At 47.1% G+C, this 18,737-nt stretch overlaps 1 protein-coding gene across 1 annotated transcript in view; it reads right to left on the bottom strand.

Annotated features, from left to right (window-relative positions):
- LOC134908899 (cytochrome P450 2K1-like) overlaps window positions 1–9,214 on the bottom strand; it is a 256,817-nt gene extending 247,603 nt beyond the window's left edge. Inside the window, exon 1 of the mRNA XM_063915125.1 lies at window positions 9,151–9,214. The gene's annotated coding sequence lies outside the window, so the exon portion shown is untranslated. The remainder of the gene's footprint in view (window positions 1–9,150) is intronic.
- Window positions 9,215–18,737: the final 9,523 nt, after the last annotated feature.

Below are 18,737 nucleotides of genomic sequence, written 5' to 3'. Positions count from 1 at the left end.
TCGTAAGACCACTTTTACTACTTCCACCAAGCAATTGACTGTCCAACAGTCCTTTGCGAGGAAGATGAAATATCACAGCAGTCATCCTACAGCAAAGCGGATAACTGAGGCCTTGGCATCCTGGGTGGTGAGAAACGTGGTTCCGGTATCCATCATTACTGCAGAGCCAACTAGAGACTTGTTGGAGGTACTGTGTCCCCGGTACCAAATACCATCTAGGTTCCATTTCTCTAGGCAGGCGATACCGAAAATGTACACAGACCTCAGAAAAAGAGTCACCAGTGTCCTAAAAAATGCAGCTGTACCCAATGTCCACTTAACCACGGACATGTGGACAAGTGGAGCAGGGCAGGGTCAGGACTACATGACTGTGACAGCCCACTGGGTAGATGTATTGCCTCCCGCTGCAAGAACAGCAGCGGCGGCACCAGTAGCAGCATCTCGCAAACGCCAACTCGTTCCTAGGCAGGCTACGCTTTGTATCACCGGTTTCCAGAATACGCACACAGCTGAAAACCTCTTACGGCAACTGAGGAAGATCATCGCGGAATGGCTTACCCCAATTGGACTCTCCTGTGGATTTGTGGCATCGGACAACGCCAGCAATATTGTGTGTGCATTAAATATGGGCAAATTCCAGCACGTCCCATGTTTTGCACATACCTTGAATTTGGTGGTGCAGAATTTTTTAAAAAACGACAGGGGCGTGCAAGAGATGCTGTCGGTGGCCAGAAGAATTGCGGGACACTTTCGGCGTACAGGCACCACATACAGAAGACTGGAGCACCACCAAAAACTACTGAACCTGCCCTGCCATCATCTGAAGCAAGAAGTGGTAACGAGGTGGAATTCAACCCTCTATATGCTTCAGAGGTTGGAGGAGCAGCAAAAGGCCATTCAAGCCTATACAATTGAGCACGATATAGGAGGTGGAATGCACCTGTCTCAAGCGCAGTGGAGAATGATTTCAACGTTGTGCAAGGTTCTGATGCCCTTTGAACTTGCCACACGTGAAGTCAGTTCAGACACTGCCAGCCTGAGTCAGGTCATTCCCCTCATCAGGCTTTTGCAGAAGAAGCTGGAGACATTGAAGGAGGAGCTAACACGGAGCGATTCCGCTAGGCATGTGGGACTTGTGGATGGAGCCCTTAATTCGCTTAACAAGGATTCACGGGTGGTCAATCTGTTGAAATCAGAGCACTACATTTTGGCCACCGTGCTCGATCCTAGATTTAAAGCCTACCTTGGATCTCTCTTTCCGGCAGACACAAGTCTGCTGGGGTTGAAAGACCTGCTGGTGAGAAAATTGTCAAGTCAAGCGGAACGCGACCTGTCAACATCTCCTCCTTCACATTCTCCCGCAACTGGGGGTGCGATGAAAAGGCTCAGAATTCCGAGCCCACCCGCTGGCGGTGATGCAGGGCAGTCTGGAGCGACTGCTGATGCTGACATCTGGTCCGGACTGAAGGACCTGACAACGATTACGGACATGTCGTCTACTGTCACTGCATATGATTCTCTCAACATTGAAAGAATGGTGGAGGATTATATGAGTGACCGCATCCAAGTAGGCACGTCACACAGTCCGTACTTATACTGGCAGGAAAAAGAGGCAATTTGGAGGCCCTTGCACAAACTGGCTTTATTCTACCTAAGTTGCCCTCCCACAAGTGTGTACTCCGAAAGAGTGTTTAGTGCCGCCGCTCACCTTGTCAGCAATCGGCGTACGAGGTTACATCCAGAAAATGTGGAGAAGATGATGTTCATTAAAATGAATTATAATCAATTCCTCCGCGGAGACATTGACCAGCAGCAATTGCCTCCACAAAGTACACAGGGAGCTGAGATGGTGGATTCCAGTGGGGACGAATTGATAATCTGTGAGGAGGGGGATGTACACGGTGATATATCGGAGGATGATGATGAGGTGGACATCTTGCCTCTGTAGAGCCAGTTTGTGCAAGGAGAGATTAATTGCTTCTTTTTTGGGGGGGGTCCAAACCAACCCGTCATATCAGTCACAGTCGTGTGGCAGACCCTGTCACTGAAATGATAGGTTGGTTAAAGTGTGCATGTCCTGTTTATACAACATAAGGGTGGGTGGGAGGGCCCAAGGACAATTCCATCTTGCACCTCTTTTTTCTTTTATTTTTCTTTGCGTCATGTGCTGTTTGGGGAGGGTTTTTTGGAAGGGCCATCCTGCGTGACACTGCAGTGCCACTCCTAGATGGGCCCGGTGTTTGTGTCGGCCACTAGGGTCGCTTATCTTACTCACACAGTCAGCTACCTCATTGCGCCTCTTTTTTTCTTTGCGTCATGTGCTGTTTGGGGAGGGTTTTTTGGAAGGGCCATCCTGCGTGACACTGCAGTGCCACTCCTAGATGGGCCCGGTGTTTGTGTCGGCCACTAGGGTCGCTTATCTTACTCACACAGTCAGCTACCTCATTGCGCCTCTTTTTTTCTTTGCGTCATGTGCTGTTTGGGGAGGGTTTTTTGGAAGGGACATCCTGCGTGACACTGCAGTGCCACTCCTAGATGGGCCCGGTGTTTGTGTCGGCCACTAGGGTCGCTTATCTTACTCACACAGTCAGCTACCTCATTGCGCCTCTTTTTTCTTTGCGTCATGTGCTGTTTGGGGAGTGTTTTTTGGAAGGGACATCCTGCGTGACACTGCAGTGCCACTCCTAGATGGGCCCGGTGTTTGTGTCGGCCACTAGGGTCGCTTATCTTACTCACACAGTCAGCTACCTCATTGCGCCTCTTTTTTTCTTTGCGTCATGTGCTGTTTGGGGAGGGTTTTTTGGAAGGGACATCCTGCGTGACACTGCAGTGCCACTCCTAGATGGGCCCGGTGTTTGTGTCGGCCACTAGGGTCGCTTATCTTACTCACACAGTCAGCTACCTCATTGCGCCTCTTTTTTTCTTTGCGTCATGTGCTGTTTGGGGAGGGTTTTTTGGAAGGGACATCCTGCGTGACACTGCAGTGCCACTCCTAGATGGGCCCGGTGTTTGTGTCGGCCACTAGGGTCGCTTATCTTACTCACACAGTCAGCTACCTCATTGCGCCTCTTTTTTTCTTTGCGTCATGTGCTGTTTGGGGAGGGTTTTTTGGAAGGGACATCCTGCGTGACACTGCAGTGCCACTCCTAGATGGGCCCGGTGTTTGTGTCGGCCACTAGGGTCGCTTATCTTACTCACACAGCGACCTCGGTGCAAATTTTAGGACTAAAAATAATATTGTGAGGTGTGAGGTATTCAGAATAGACTGAAAATGAGTGTAAATTATGGTTTTTGAGGTTAATAATACTTTGGGATCAAAATGACCCCCAAATTCTATGATTTAAGCTGTTTTTTAGGGTTTTTTGAAAAAAACACCCGAATCCAAAACACACCCGAATCCGACAAAAAAAATTCGGTGAGGTTTTGCCAAAACGCGGTCGAAACCAAAACACAAAACCCGAAAAATTTCCGTCGCTCATCTCTAATTGCTACACCTCTAGCTTTAGAGGTGAACGGGGCGGACAAAAGAACTTTCCAGCGTAGTGTATTCAACTTCAACATTTCTGGGGGAAGCAAGTGGGTTTCCTGTATATATGCTATATCAATTTGCGTTCTATTCAGGTATATCAATATCTTCTTCCTCTTAGCCGGGGAATGGTAGCCCCCTACATTAAGAGAGCCTAATGTCAGACTAGCCATACAGGTGGTAAGGTACGAGTAAGTAAGCAAAACAGAATCTTAAATCACTTTCTGAATACATTCTACGTGGCAATAAAATAAAAGATATTACAAAGTCGGAATTGTGAAGGGGAAGAGGGGGGGAGGAAAGGAACAACTGGGGACACAAACATAAAAATTATACTCCGGTATGGGAGTACACTCTTATGTTAAGCACATAGGCAAAATGAACTTCCGGGGTCAGATCTTCCCACGCCAGAGGCGGACTGGCCATAGGGTTTTCAGGGAAGATTCCCGGTGAGCCGGCGCACTCGTGGGGCCTGTTTTGTTTGAGGACATGTGGTCCTATTTATAGACATAATGAATAAGATGCCAAACAATTTGCATATATGAAATGACTTTGCCACTTAGCCTGTGATTGCAGATGATCTAGTGTATGCTCTGTCTGCCTGCTTGGCTGACATATAAGATTGAGTGAATAGTGATTGGGATACGGTTGGTGTAATAAGCAAGAAAATATATCTTTCTACAGAATGATATAGTTTCCTAAATTCTGAAGGTGTATCATATAATGTGCTCATAATATTTAATTTTATTTCTTTTTAACTTCCCCCTTGATGCTGGACATGCCCACTATCTGGAAAGTCTTGGGGGGAGGGTGCTGCTGCCATGGCCCATGGGTAGACCTTACACCTCTGGTGCTGCCCATGTGGGGCCACTAGTACAAATTTTTCCAGGGCTGCTTTTTGTTCCCAATCCGCCCTTGTCCCATGCCATACCAATACGCGGGTAATCTGTAACAAATACGGACCAAAACAGGGGAGGTGCTCCCAACCTCCATCAATAAGACATAAATATTTATGACTGAGTACATACGAGGACGGAGCACAGAGCCAGTATAAATCAAGAAGCAAAGTAGCAACTGGAGAAAATATAAAGGGTTCACGAAAGCAAGTATTGACATATGAAGCAGTTAAATCCCTATATCTTAAAGCATTATTGATATAATTCTGTATATGGCCAAATATGATCAGAGTAACACATAGGAGTAATATCTAAAAGACAGCAATAAAAACGAAAAAGAGAGCAAGTAGCAAGTACAGCAGTAAAATATGTATAACTCTAAATATGAGAGTAATTAGGTCATGAATGAGGTTTAAACTAGTAGAAGAAGACAACCTGTCGATGATAACGAAAACAGCAAGAAAAAAAAACCAATTATGTTAGCAAGGAGACCGCAAGGTGGCCACAAATTGCCATATAAAGCAGCAAGTCTGTATACACAGAAATCACAGCAAGAGTGGATGTGAGCATTTCTCCAATGTTAAGCGAGGTGAAAGAATCACAGTCACACAGGTCTCGTTAAAGATCAGTTGGGTCCTCAGAGGGGCAGCCATCCGTCTGAGCTATTTCACGCAGGTATACCTCGGCATCTCCTACAGTAGAGAAATCTTTAAACGTATTACCCTTAAAAAGATGGAGACTTGCCGGAAACAACAAGGCAAATTTCCTTTTATCTTTCACCAACTTGGTACAGAGAGGTGCAAAGTCCTTTCTCGCTCTCATCACTTCAGAAGAATAATCTTGAAAAAGAAACAATCGGGATCCCAACCACTGAAGATCTCTATTGTGCCGTGATGCAGCCCAGATTGCTTCTTTGTGAACAAAGCTGAGAGATTTAAAAATGACTACATGGGGTCTACTGTCTGGACCCGACCGTGGGGGACCCAAGTGGTGAGCTCGTTCTGTGACCAATCCCGTATATTCTTCACTGATATCCAGTAAGTCAGGCAGGGTAGGTTGTAAAAAAGTAAACATCTCAGGGCCTATAAGTGATTCAGGTAAGCCCACCACACGTAAATTACATCGTCTTGATCTGTTTTCAAGGGCGTCGACCTTTGTAAGTAATTGGTAGTGGGATTTCTGTAACTGGCTGAATGTGTATCCATAATCGGACCCATAGCCACTTGTACCGCTTTCACTACATCTGGGTATGTGACAGGGTTATCAGAAGCAGGTACAGGGGTGACTGATGTATGTTGTGATGGGTGCAGGGCTTGATGAGAGTGTTTATCAGTGCCAGCAGCATGCGCTCCCACCTGAGTTTCAGACGCGGCGGCCATCTTGGATTCCGGCTGCCGGCACTCAGACTTGGATTTTTGCACTTTGGGGGCATAGATGCAAACAAATATTTGTCCATGTAGTGCCTGACACTCTCCCCTTCAGCTGACTGCAAAATCGGCACGTTCCACGCCAGAATGAAGGTTCTGTGCTGCCCGGTGTTCAGAGGTGCAGGAGAGCTGCGGTGGTCAGCGTCTCCTCATGCAGGCACCGGAAGTCGAGGAGTTGCTATTTACGCCATTCATTTGATGCCATCTACACTGGACATGGCCATTGCTGCTCAGAGATCAGAAAACCCTTATTCTTATTATATAGCTATGTTGGGAATTGCTATTGATGCACAGATATTTAAGCAAACCCCCTATAGTCATTATATATGTGCATATTATCCGTTGCTGTTGGATGATAAGTGTATGACTGTCATGATCGGGTTTGTTTGTGAAACCGGACTAGAGTGCTTGGCTGGATTGGGATCTAGAGCAAGTGGCTGAGAGCTGGGAAGTCTGCAGTAATTCTGGCTCATGGGTATAGAACAAGAAGATGTGTTTGGGTGGATTTATGTGTTTTAAACTGGTGAGCAAGGTGTGGCTGCTGGCGACTGGAGACACTGGTGAAATAGCCGGAGTCTTGATGGACCAGTGGATAGATACTGAGCACGGGGGTACAGGCAGACAGAATCTGATAGCTGAAGTCACTAGGATGCAACTGGAATACTGTAAACCCCGGAATGGAGCCAGACTAGATGCGGAATGGATGAGGATGTTGTCTGGTACGTGAGAATTGACTGAGACTTGGTACAGAGGAGCAGAGTCTAAGACGCCGGTAGTATTCCCCAGTGACCTCCTCAAGCGAGTTTGGCTTAGCTGTGCCTGACACCCAGGTCTCAGCCCTCTAACTGGATTTCCCAGTACTGGTGCCAGAATGCCACAGGTGGATAAGATAGCAGGAACCAGGATGGTACTGGATACTGAATCACTGGGATGAAACCAGAATAGCAGGAGCACTGTCATTAAACTGATGGTACAGGTTATCGGATTGGATCTGATGGATCAGGGCCGGAACTAGGATTTTCATCACCTGGGGCAAGGCAGTAATTTGGCGCCCCCACCCCCCCAAAAACACCAAAAAAATAAACCCTGTTAGACTAAAATAATCGAATTATCAAAAAGATTGAAAAAAAGGCTAATTATTGGACAATATTCCCCTATGTTCCCCAAATGCCCTAAGCGTCACATGCCCCCCCGCAGCGTGTTCCACTACATGCCCCCCCCCCGTGTGTCCCCATACATTGCAGTATATCAGTGCACTATATCATAACACTTCATGACTGCACTACATTCCCCTATCCACTGCACAACATCACTATACTACATCGCCTACATGCTGAACTACATCACTACACTACATGCCCATATACACTGCATTACATACCCTATATGCTACACTATGTGCCCCTATATACTGCAATACATTACTATACTACATAACCTACTGTATACGGTATACTCCATCACCATACTACATCCCCCTATAAGCTACACCAAATCAACCCATCTTGGAGGCATAGTGGATGTTGATACTACTAACTGGGAGCACAGTGCCGATAATAAAGTCTGTCTTTAAATTCACAACAAAACTGCTGTTGTGATACTCAGTGAGAGTTGGAGGATGTCCAGGCTCTTAGTTTCCACTGTCAAGTGGATAGCTAGCAAAGTGAGCCTTTGCTTTCTATAATATCAGTGACTGCACCTGTTAACAAGCAAAAGCCTGGGGCAGCGTGTCCTCTCAATGGTGTGTAGCTGGCAGCTTGTTATCGGTGGTGCTGGGCAGGTACTGCATGGCAAAGAAGAGAGTTTAAGATAGTACCTGGAATAGGAGAGATCCCAGGTATCGGAGCTCACCAGCACAGCATCAGAGCCAGCTGCAGGCAGACAGGTGGGTAAGAGACACTGCCGGTATTAAAATAAAAAAAACCCTGTTCCTCTGTAACTCCTCAGCTCCCCCTCAAATCCTGCACCCGGGGCACATGCCCCCTTAGCCCCCCCCCCCCCCCCCCCCTAGTTGAGGCCCTGGATGGATAACCAGGACTGCAGCAGGATGGTAATGTGCACTTGGCATCACTAGGAAAGACACTAGAGGCTCCCTGAATTAGCACACAGCTTGAGGACACCAGTGCATTAGCCCCTTCAGTCTCTCAAGAAGACCCTTTTAGAGATGTGCGGCGAGCACTTTTCGTGTTTTGTGTTTTGGTTTTGGTTCTAATTCCACTTTTGTGTTTTGGTTTTGGCAAAACCACCCTTTCGTGTTTTGGTTTTGGTTTTGGATCTGGAGGATTTTTGAAAAAAACAGCTAAAATCACAGAATTTGGGGGTAATTTTGCTCCTACTGTATTTTTAACCTCAATAACATTCATTTCCAGTCATTTCCAGTCTATCCTGAACACCTCCAGGGGCAAACGCAGGATTTCTAAGGGGGGGTTTCCATGTGTGTTTTGCTATGTTGTTGCTGCATATAACAGCATTTAATAGCAGCACTGCGATGCGTATGCATCATGGTATGCCGTGCTCAGTCGAAGTTAATGGATAGTGGGAACACGCGTCCCATGTTATGAATGATGCGATGTGGCAACAACAAAGCAGGACACATCTATATACAGTATTTACACAAACGGGATCCCAGGGGTCGATATACCGATGCCGGGATCCCGATGGAGGACACATTCACAGCGTCAATGTACTGACGCAAAACGGGATGCCAGCGTCAAAATACAGACAACCTGCATCCCAAACGTACGCACAGCGGAACGCACTGGGAAGGGGGGTGGAGGATAGGTTCGGGCAGCAGAAGGGGGGTTAGACTTACGGTACACTCCCGGGAAGGTTAGGGACTGGAAAGGGAGGGTTAGGCACATACAGGGGGAGGTTAGGGTTAGGCACCTAGCGGGGAGGGTTAGGTTTAGGCAGCGGGAAAGGGAGGGTTAGGGTTAGGCATCACTCAGGATGGTTAGGGTAGGGAAAACATGAGGGTTAGGGGCTAAATGAGGGGCTGTCGGGATTATAATAGACGGGATGCCGCTGTCGGTATACTGACTGCCGGCATCCCATCCATTAGTATCTCATACTGATCCCAGAGATATATGTATATATATATCTATATAAAAAAAAATGGAAACCAGTCCATAGATAGATAGATAGACAGATAGACAGACAGATAGATAGATGTAGAATCCAGATAGAAAGATAAATGTAGAAGCACTAGAGAGAGAAAGAAAGAGACACTGTAGATAGAGACAGAGAAAAACTGAGTGAGAGAGAAAGACTGTAGATAGATCACACACAAAGCCAAACTTACTCTTCCTCTGTAGGATCCCAGCTCCTGTGTGTGTGTGATCTCTGGAGTCCCCTGTGTCAGGTCAGTTCTCTCCCCCACGTTTCCTGCTCCTGCCTCTGAGCTGCATGCCTCATGTCAGCTCAGTGCTCAGGGACGACTTCTTGCTCTGTGGACAGCACAAATGAAGATGGGGGCCTCTAGAGGCTCCTGGCAGTACTGCACTCGGCAGTGGCACTGATACTGTAGCTCCTCTCTGTCAGCGTCCGGCCGGCTCATCATAACAGCCGTCCAGGTCAGAGATGCAGACAGAGTGTCTGACGGCCAGCACTGATCAGGGGGGTTTCTGGGTACTCAGAAACCCCCCCTGCGTGCGCTACTGACCTCACACCTCAAAATATTGTTTTTAGGCCTAAAAGTTGCACCGAGGTGGATGTATGACTAAGCTAAGCAACACAAGTGTGCGGCACAAACACCTGGCCCATCTGGGAGTGGCACTGCAGTTACAGACAGGATGGCACTTAAAAAAACTAGTCCCCAAAGAGCACATGATGCAAAGAAGAAAAAGAGGTGCAAGATGGAACTGTCCTTGGGCCCTCCCACCCACCCTTATGTTGCATAAACAGGACATGCACACTTTAACAAACCAATCATTTCAGCGACAGGGTCTGCCACACGACTGTGACTGAAATGAATGGTTTGTTTGGGCCCCCACCAAAAAAGAAGCAATCAATCTCTCCTTGCACAAACTGGCTCTACAAAGGCAATATGTCGACCTCATCCTCCGATTCCTCGCCCCTTTCACTGTGTACTTGAATCCTCCTCACAGAGTATTATTTTGTTCCCACTGGAATACACCATCACAGGTCCCTCTGTACTTTCCGGAGGTAATTGCTGGTAAAGGTCTTCCCGGAGAAATGTATAATTAATTTTGATGAACGTCATCTTCTCCACATTTAGTGGAAGTAACCTCCTACGCTGATCGCTGACAAGTTTACCGGCTGCATTAAACACTCTTTCGGAGTACACACTGGAGGGGGGGTGGGGGGAGCAACTTAGGTCAAATAAATCCAGTTTGTGCAAGGGCCTCCAAATTGCCTCTTTTTCCTGCCAGTATACATAAGGACTGTCTGACATGCCTACTTGGATGCTGTCACTCATATAATCCTCCACCATTCTTTCACTAGTGACAGAATCATATGCAGTGACAGTAGACATGTCAGTAATCGTTGGCAGGTCCTTCAGTCTGGACCAGATATCAGCCTTCACTCCTGACTGCCCTGCATCACCGCCAGCGGGTGGGCTAGGAAATCTTATCCTTTTCCTTGCAGCCCCAGTGGCGGGAGAAATTGAAGAAGGAGCTGTTGACGGGTCACATTCCGCTTGAGTTGACAATTTACTAACCAGCAGGTGTTTGCACCTCTGCACACTTATGTCTGCTTGAAAGAGAGATACAACGTAGGCTTTACCTAGGATAGAGCACGGTGACCAAAATGTAGTTCTCTGATTTCAACAGATTGACCACCCTTGAATCCTGGCAAAGTGAATGTCGAAAGTGGCTCGCAATTTTTTGGGCCACCGACAGCATCTCCTGCACACCCCTGTCATTTTTCAAAAAATCCTGCATCACCAAATTAATTGTATGTGCAAAACATGGGACATGCTGGAATTTGCCCAAATGTAATGCATGCATTATATTGGTGGCGTTGTCTGATATAACAAATCCCCAGGAGTTTCTAATTGGGGTAAGCCATTCTGCGATGATGTTCCTCAGTTTCCGTAAGAGGTTGTCAGCTGTGTGCCTCTTCTGGAAAGCGGTGATACAAAGCGTAGCCTGCCTAGGAATGAGTTGGCATATGCGAGATGCTGCTACTGGTGCCACTGCTGTTGTTGCTGCGGGAGGCCATACATCTACCCAGTGGGCTGTTACAGTCATATAGTCCTTAGTCTGCCCTGTTCCACTTGTCCACATGTCAGTGGTTAAGTAAACACTGGATACAACAGCATATTGTAGGACACTGGTGACACTTTTTCTGATGTCTGTGTACATTCTCGGTATCGCCTGCCTAGAAAAGTGGAACCTAGATGGGATTTGATACCAGGGACAGAGTACCTCAAACAATTCTCTAAGTCCCACTGAACTAATGGTGGATACCGGACGCACGTCTAACACCAACATAGCTGTCAAGGCCTCTGTTATCCGCTTTGCAAAAGGATGACTGCTGTCATATTTCATCTTCATCACAAAGGACTGTTGGACAGTCAATTGCTTACTGGAAGTAGTACAAGTGGTCTTCCAACTTCCCCTCTGGGATGACGATCCACCCCCAGCAACAACAACAGCAGCGGCAGCAACAGCAGGCGTACCACTCAAGGATCCTACGGAGGAATCCCGGTTAGGAGAGGACTCCTCAATCTTGCCAGTGACATGGGCTGTAGAACTACGGACATTCCTTACTGAGGAAGAATTTGTCGATGAGGGAGTTGGTGGTGTGGCTTGCAGGAACATGGGTACAGGAGGAAGAAGGGATTTAGGTGTCAGTGGACTACTTACACTCTTAACCATAGTTTCACAACTTGACACTGACTTCTGATGAATGCGCAGCAGGTGTCGTATAAGGGAGGATGTTCCTAGGTGGTTAACATCCTTAGCCCTACTTATTACAGATTGACAGAGGCAACAGATGGCTTGACACCTGTTGTCTGGATTTGTGGAGAAATAATTCCTCAACGAAGAGGTGGCTTTTTTGGTAGTATGCCCAGGCATCACAATGGACTTCTTCGTCCCAAGGACAACAGGTGTCTCCCCCAGTGCCTGACTTAAACAAACCACATCACCATCAGAATCCTCATCATCAACTTCCTCCTCAGGGCCAGCAACACCCATATCCTCATCCTGGTGTACTTCAACAGTGACATCTTCAATTTTAATATCAGGAACTGGACTGTGGGTGCTCCTTCCAGCACTTGCAGGGAGCGTGCAAATGGTGGAAGGAGCCACCTCTTACCGTTTAGTGTTGGGAAGGTCAGGCATTGCAACTGCCGACACAATTGGACTCTCCTTGGGGATTTGTGATACCATCTCAGAGTGCACAGTTCTTTTCTGTGCTCTTTCCAGCTTAAACTCTTTTAATTTTTCAAGCAGGAGTATAAGGGCTTCCATAGTCATGTGAAGCTGAACCACTAGCCATGAACATAGGCCAGGGCCTCAGCCATTCCTTGCCACTCTCTGTCGAAAATGCCATATTGGCAAGTTTACGTTTTTCCTCAGACGATTTAAATTTCTTTTTTGGGTTCTTTTTACTGAACTTTGGCTTTTTGGATCTTACATGCCCTCTACTATCACATTGGGTATCGGCCTTGGCAGACGAGGTTGATGGCATTTCATTGTCTATGTCATGGCTAGTGGCAGCAGCTTCAGCACTAGGAGGAAGTGGTTCTTCTTGATCTTTCCCTATTATATCCTCAATTTTTGTTCTCCATTATTTTTTGTGAGTTATATGAGACAATATGCGGCACAGGAATGACTGGAATGACTGATGCACAGGAAACTACCACTGGTCTGATGCAGCACAACACAGCAACACTGTAAGGAACTTGTGGTTGCTGTTATAATTATTATATGGCAGCAGTGAACATATAGCAGCAGCGTATATTGTCACTGGTATGACTGATGAACAAGACACTACCACTGGTCTGATGCAGACCAACACAACAACACTGTAAGGGACTTGTGGTTGTTGTTATAATTATTATACGGCAGCAGTGGACATATAGCAGCAGCGTATATCATCACTAGAATGACTGATGAGACAGGACACTACCACTGGTCTGATGCAGCACAACACAACACCACTGTCAGCACCTTGTGGTTGTTGTTAATATTATTATACGGCAGCAGTGGACATATAGCAGCAGCGTACACCACTGTGACTGCCTCGACACTGAAATGACTGATGAGACCGGACACTACCACTGATCTGATGCAGCACAACACAACACCACTTTATACAGCTACACTGGATATATGGCAGCAGAGGACACCAACACTGGACTTGACTGAGCAGCACAACACAGCACAAGATTCGCCACCCCACTTTCCCGCCCCCACACAGACACTGAACACTGAGGACACGTCCTCTCAATACACTCTCCGATACTGGAGTGAAAATGGCCACGGCGCGCGGCTCCTTATATGGAATCCAAATCCTGTGAGAATCCGACAGCGGGATGATGACGTTTTGCTGCGTTCGGATTTCTGAGCCAGGCGGGAAAACCCGAGCCGGGCTCGGAACAGAACTCGGAAGGCAAAGTTCAGTAGGGTTCGGTTCTCTGAGAACTGAACCCGCTCATCTCTAATTTATACCCCTTACTGCTCTGGGATAGGCTGTGGGTGTCATGTGACTGCACACTGGTTTCCCATTGGAGTTTGGGCAATCACCTGAGTGGACCAACATGGCGGCGACCAGCAATTGGAGATGGAGGGAAAGGGCATGAGGTACACATAGGGAAACTGGGATGTTGCTTTGGCAGCAGCAGGATCTAAGTGACTGATAGTACTGCTGTAATTAGGACTCTGCAAACACACACACACGGAAGAACTCTCAGGTGTATAATCAGCCTGTAGGTAGATTCAGCAACTTGTGTCTCAGGGGGTCATTCTGACCTGTTCGCTCGCTGCGTTTGCGCATGCGCCGTAGTGCGCTGGCGCGTGCCAGACGGCCAGAGGCCGTAGCAGGGATGCTGATTGACAGACATAGGCGGTCGATGGGCAGGAGGGGGCGGAACGGCGGCGTTTGGTCGCCACTTCGTGGGTTTGGTCCGGCCAACGCAGGCGTGGACGGACCGAACAGGGGGCGGGCCGCAGTGGCTGCGGAACATCACACGTAGCTGCTGCGGACCGGCTGCGCTGGCCGGGAGCTACTCTTGAAGTGCAAAGGCATCGCCGCTGTGTGATGCCTTTGCACTTCTGTGAGGGGGGGCCGGACTGACGTGCGGGGTGGGCTAGCCCTGTGCTGGGCGTCCCCCCGCATGTCAGGGAAGAAGATCGTAGCTGTGCTAAATTTAGCGCAGCTACGATCAACTCGAAATGACCTCCTCAATCCCATGCTCAAAATGAATGTGTTGTAGGTTGTATGCTGAGCAGATATCTCAAACAAGAAACTCATCAAAGCAGGATATCCTGGTCTGCAGTATATTGACAGAGTGTGACATGCTTGCTGAGGAGCCAGAATCAGGAATGGAGTGACAGGCGAGTAAACCAGCACTGGTGAAAACTGGGATGTTTTGTGACAATTACTATTTTGTGTTCTTTAATACAATTGCTGTTAGATATACAAAATGTGACTTGATTTTCTTTGATTAATCCTGTTACTGCACTCATGTTTGTTTTATTGTGATATTGGATGATCTTTATATGCTTTGGGTCAGAGCTGAATTAAGGCATCAGGGAGCCCGGGGTACTTACGACAGGGGGGCCCTAAGATCTAAAATTAAAATCATAATCACTACAAAGTATAATATATACACATACTACTGTATATATATAAATTAATTGTTTCCCTCAAAAGTCTATACACACTACTCCATAATGACAACATGAAAAAAAGATTTTTGGAGATTTTTGCAAATTTATTAAAAATAAAAAACTAAGAAATCACATCAGCCTTTGCTGAATACTTTGTTGATGCACCTTTGGCAGCCTCAAGTCTTTTAGAATATGATGCCACAAGCTTGGCACACCTATCTATGGCCAGTTTCGCCCATTCCTCTTTGCAGCACCTCTCAGGCTCCATCAGGTTGGATGGGAAGCATCGGTGCACAGCTGGGATCTGGCTGGGCCACTCAAGTACATTCACAGAGTTGTCCTGAAGCCACTCCTTTGATATCTTGGCTGTGTGCTTAGGGTTGTTGTCCCGCTGAAAATGAACCGTCGCCCTAGTCTGAGGTCAAGAGCGCTCTGGAGCAGGTTTTCATCCAGGATGTCTCTGTACATTGCTGCATTCATCTTTCCCTCTATCCTGACTAGTCTCCCAGCTCCTGCCGCTGAAAAACATCCCCACAGCATGATGCTGCCACCAGCATGCTTCACTGTAGGGATTGTATTGGCCTGGTGATGGGCAGTGCCTGGTTTCCTCCAATCATGACATCTGGCATTCACGCCAAAGAGTTGACTCTTTGTGTCATCAATCCAGAGAATTTTGTTTCTCATGGTCTAAAAGTCCTTCAGGTGCATTTTGGCAAACTCCAGGTGGGCTGCCATGTGCTTTTTACTAAGGAGTGGCTTCCGTCTGGCCACTCTACCATACAGGCGTGATTGGTGGATTGCTGCAGAGATGGTTGTCTTTCTGGAAGGTTCTCATTTCTCCACAGAGGAATGCTGTAGCTCTGACAGAGTGACCATCGGGTTCTTGTTCACCTCCCTGACTAGGGCCCTTCTCCCCTGATCGCTAAGTTTAGACGTCTGGCCAGCTCTAGGAAGAGTCCTGGTCGTTCTGAACTTCTTCCATTTACAGATGATGGAGGCCACTGTGCTCATTGGGACCTTTAAAGCAGCTGTGCCTCGAGACAATCCTGTCTCGGAGGTCTACAGACAATTCCTTTGACTTCATGCTTGGTTTGTGCTCAGACATGCATTGGCAAGTGTGGGACCTTATATAGACAAGTGTGTGCCTTTCCAAATCATGTTCAGTCAACTAAATTTACCACAGGTGGACACCAATAAAGCTGTAGGAACATCTCAAGGATGATCAGTGGAAACAGGATGCACCTGAGCTCAATTTTGAGCTTCATGGCAAAGGCTGTGAATACTTATGTACATGTGATTTCTCAGGTTTTTATTTTTAATAAATTTGCAAAAATAGGCAGAAAAACTTTTTCACGTTGTCATTATGGGGTATTGTGTGTAGAATTTTGATGGAGAAAATTAATTTACTTATTCCATTTTGCACTGTATATATATATATATATATATATATATATATACTGTTACTGTATATCAGTAGTGAGTGGTGGCAGGAATGTCTTGGATAGGTTGTGTCTTGGTTGGATCCAGCTTAATACCCCCTGAAGTTCAGAGATTACCAAAATATGCAGAGGCACATTTAGCGACATTGGCATCCAAAATGATCTCACACAGCTATCCCTCAAAGAGATACTTAATGACAGCAGAGTTAAAAGTAGGGAACCCAATCCCGGGCCATTTTTTCAATCCCGCCCCCTCGCCCCACCCCGCACACATTACATTACTAACAGTATACCGAGGGTGGGCGGGTATCTCTTCCTGCACTCCCTCAGTGCACGGCTGGCGGCGCAGCGTGACATCACGCTGTGTCGGGAAAGCCGGCAGGTGGAAGCCAGACAGTGTCTGAGCGTCCTGTGAACGCTCAACGCTGATCCCCCAATCCCCAGGATTGGACCTTCCAGTCACGGGATTGAATCCCGTCCGTTTTTGGCCCTAAATCCCGGGACCCCACCGATCCCGGGATTGGCCACCATAGATAAAATCCTGCCTGTCCATTATAACAGTTTTCAGTGGTAAGCATTTCTCATCAAACTGTTTAATTAGTGTTTATGGAACCTCCTGATCTTCCCCATGTGAATAGACAAATGTGTCTGCCTTATCAACAGCCCCAGCTAGGTTGACCATGGTACAGTATATGCTGGTACCTCTTTGACTTGTTTGAGATGTCAGCAGAGCAATATACTTGCTTATTGAACTTGAGCCATGCGTCCACAATGGCATCACTGAAAACCAGCGGGTCTATGTGCCAGTGACCTTGTGTCATCACAACCAAACTTCTGAGACCATGTAAAGTGGTCTGTGTGCAATCATGGCCCCATCTTTGTACAGTTTGTATATTCTCCCTGTGCTTGCGTGGGTTTCCTCTGGGTACTCCGGTTTTCTCCCACAATCCAAAAATATGCTGGTAGGTTAATTGCCTCCCAACAAACATTAACCCTAGTGTGACTGTGTGTGGTGTACATGTGGTAGGGAATATAGGGCCCGATTCATACCTGATCACTGTGTTGCAAATTTTGTTGTCCTGCAATCAGATAGTCGCTGATCAAGGGGGAGTGTAAATTCACCCGTGCAAGTGTGCGATCCCATGTGTACACCATGCGAAAATGTCAAATGATTTTACTAGAGATGAGCGGGTTCGGTTCCGAACCCTGCCGGACTTCACGTCACGAGCCCGGATCCGAGTCAGGGCTCGGGTTTTCCCGCCTGACTCAGAAACCAGAACGGGTCAAAATTTCATCATCCTACTGTCGGATTCTCGCGGGGTTTGGATTCCATATAAAGAGCGGTGCGTTGCCGCCATTTTCACTCCGGCAATGGAGAGTGTAGAGAGAGGACGTTTCTCAGTCCTCAGTGTAGTGTCTTGTGCTGCATCTGTCCAGTCACAGTGGTGGTGTCCTCTGCTGCCATATGTCCAGTGCTGCTGTATAAGTCCAGTCCAGTCCAGTGGTGCTGTGTTGTCCTGCATCAGTCCAGTGGTGGTGTCCCTGTGCTGCCGTATATGTCCAGTGGTGCTGCCGTATATGTCCATTGATACTGCCGTATATGTCCAGTGATACAGCCGTATATGTCCAGCGGTACTACCGTATAAATCTAGTGATCCTGTTGTATAATTCCAGTAATCCTGCCGTATAATTCCAGTGATTCTGCCGTATAATTCCAGCAATCCTGCCGTATAATTACAGTGGTACTGCCGTATAATTCCAGTGATCCTGCCGTATAATTCCAGTGATTCTGCCGTATAATTCCAGCAATCCTGCCGTATAATTACAGTGGTACTGCCGTATAATTCCAGTGATCCTGCCGTATAATTCCAGTGATTCTGCCGTATAATTCCAGTAATCCTGCCGTATAATTACAGTGGTACCGACGTATAATTCCAGTAATCCTGCCGTATAATTACAGTGGTACCGACGTATAATTCCAGGAATCCTGCCGTATAATTACAGTGGTACTGACGTATAAGTCCAGTCCAGTAATACTACCGTATATGTCCATTGATACTGCTGTATATGTCCAGCGGTACTGTCGTATAAATCCAGTGATCCTGCCGTATAAATCCATTGATCCTTCCATATAATTCCAGTGGTACTGGCGTATAAGTCCTGTCCAGTGATACTGCCGTATATGTCCAGTGGTACTGGCGTATAAGTTCAGTGGTACTGGCGTATAATTCCAGTGATCCTGACGTATAATTCCAGTGATCCTGACGTATAATTCAAGTGGTACTAGCGTATAAGTCTAGTGATCCTGTCGTATTATTCCATATAAGTCCATATAATTCTGTATAAGTCAATGCTGCCATAAAAGTTCAGTGGTGCTGTCCTGTTCTGTATATTATTTACTCCAAATAAAGGGGTTATTAATATTTACAGGGTTTGCCCTTTCTTTGTTCGTTTCATCGCTGCCCGGTGCCGGCCGTCGCTGGGCGGCGACGCGCCTGTGCACTGCTGCCCGCACGCATGTGCAGTTCAGACCTGATCGCACGGCTGCAAAAAACTGCAGCGTGCGATCGTGTCTGAATGACCCCCAAAGTCTGCCATCAATTTAACTTGTTTCTGTACAACAACCAAAAAAGTACATCTTGTAC

This window comes from Pseudophryne corroboree, chromosome 4 (genome assembly GCF_028390025.1).
Source record: "Pseudophryne corroboree isolate aPseCor3 chromosome 4, aPseCor3.hap2, whole genome shotgun sequence".
In the NCBI taxonomy this organism is placed as follows: Eukaryota; Metazoa; Chordata; class Amphibia; order Anura; family Myobatrachidae; genus Pseudophryne; species Pseudophryne corroboree.
This window is presented reverse-complemented; position numbering and strand designations above follow the sequence as displayed.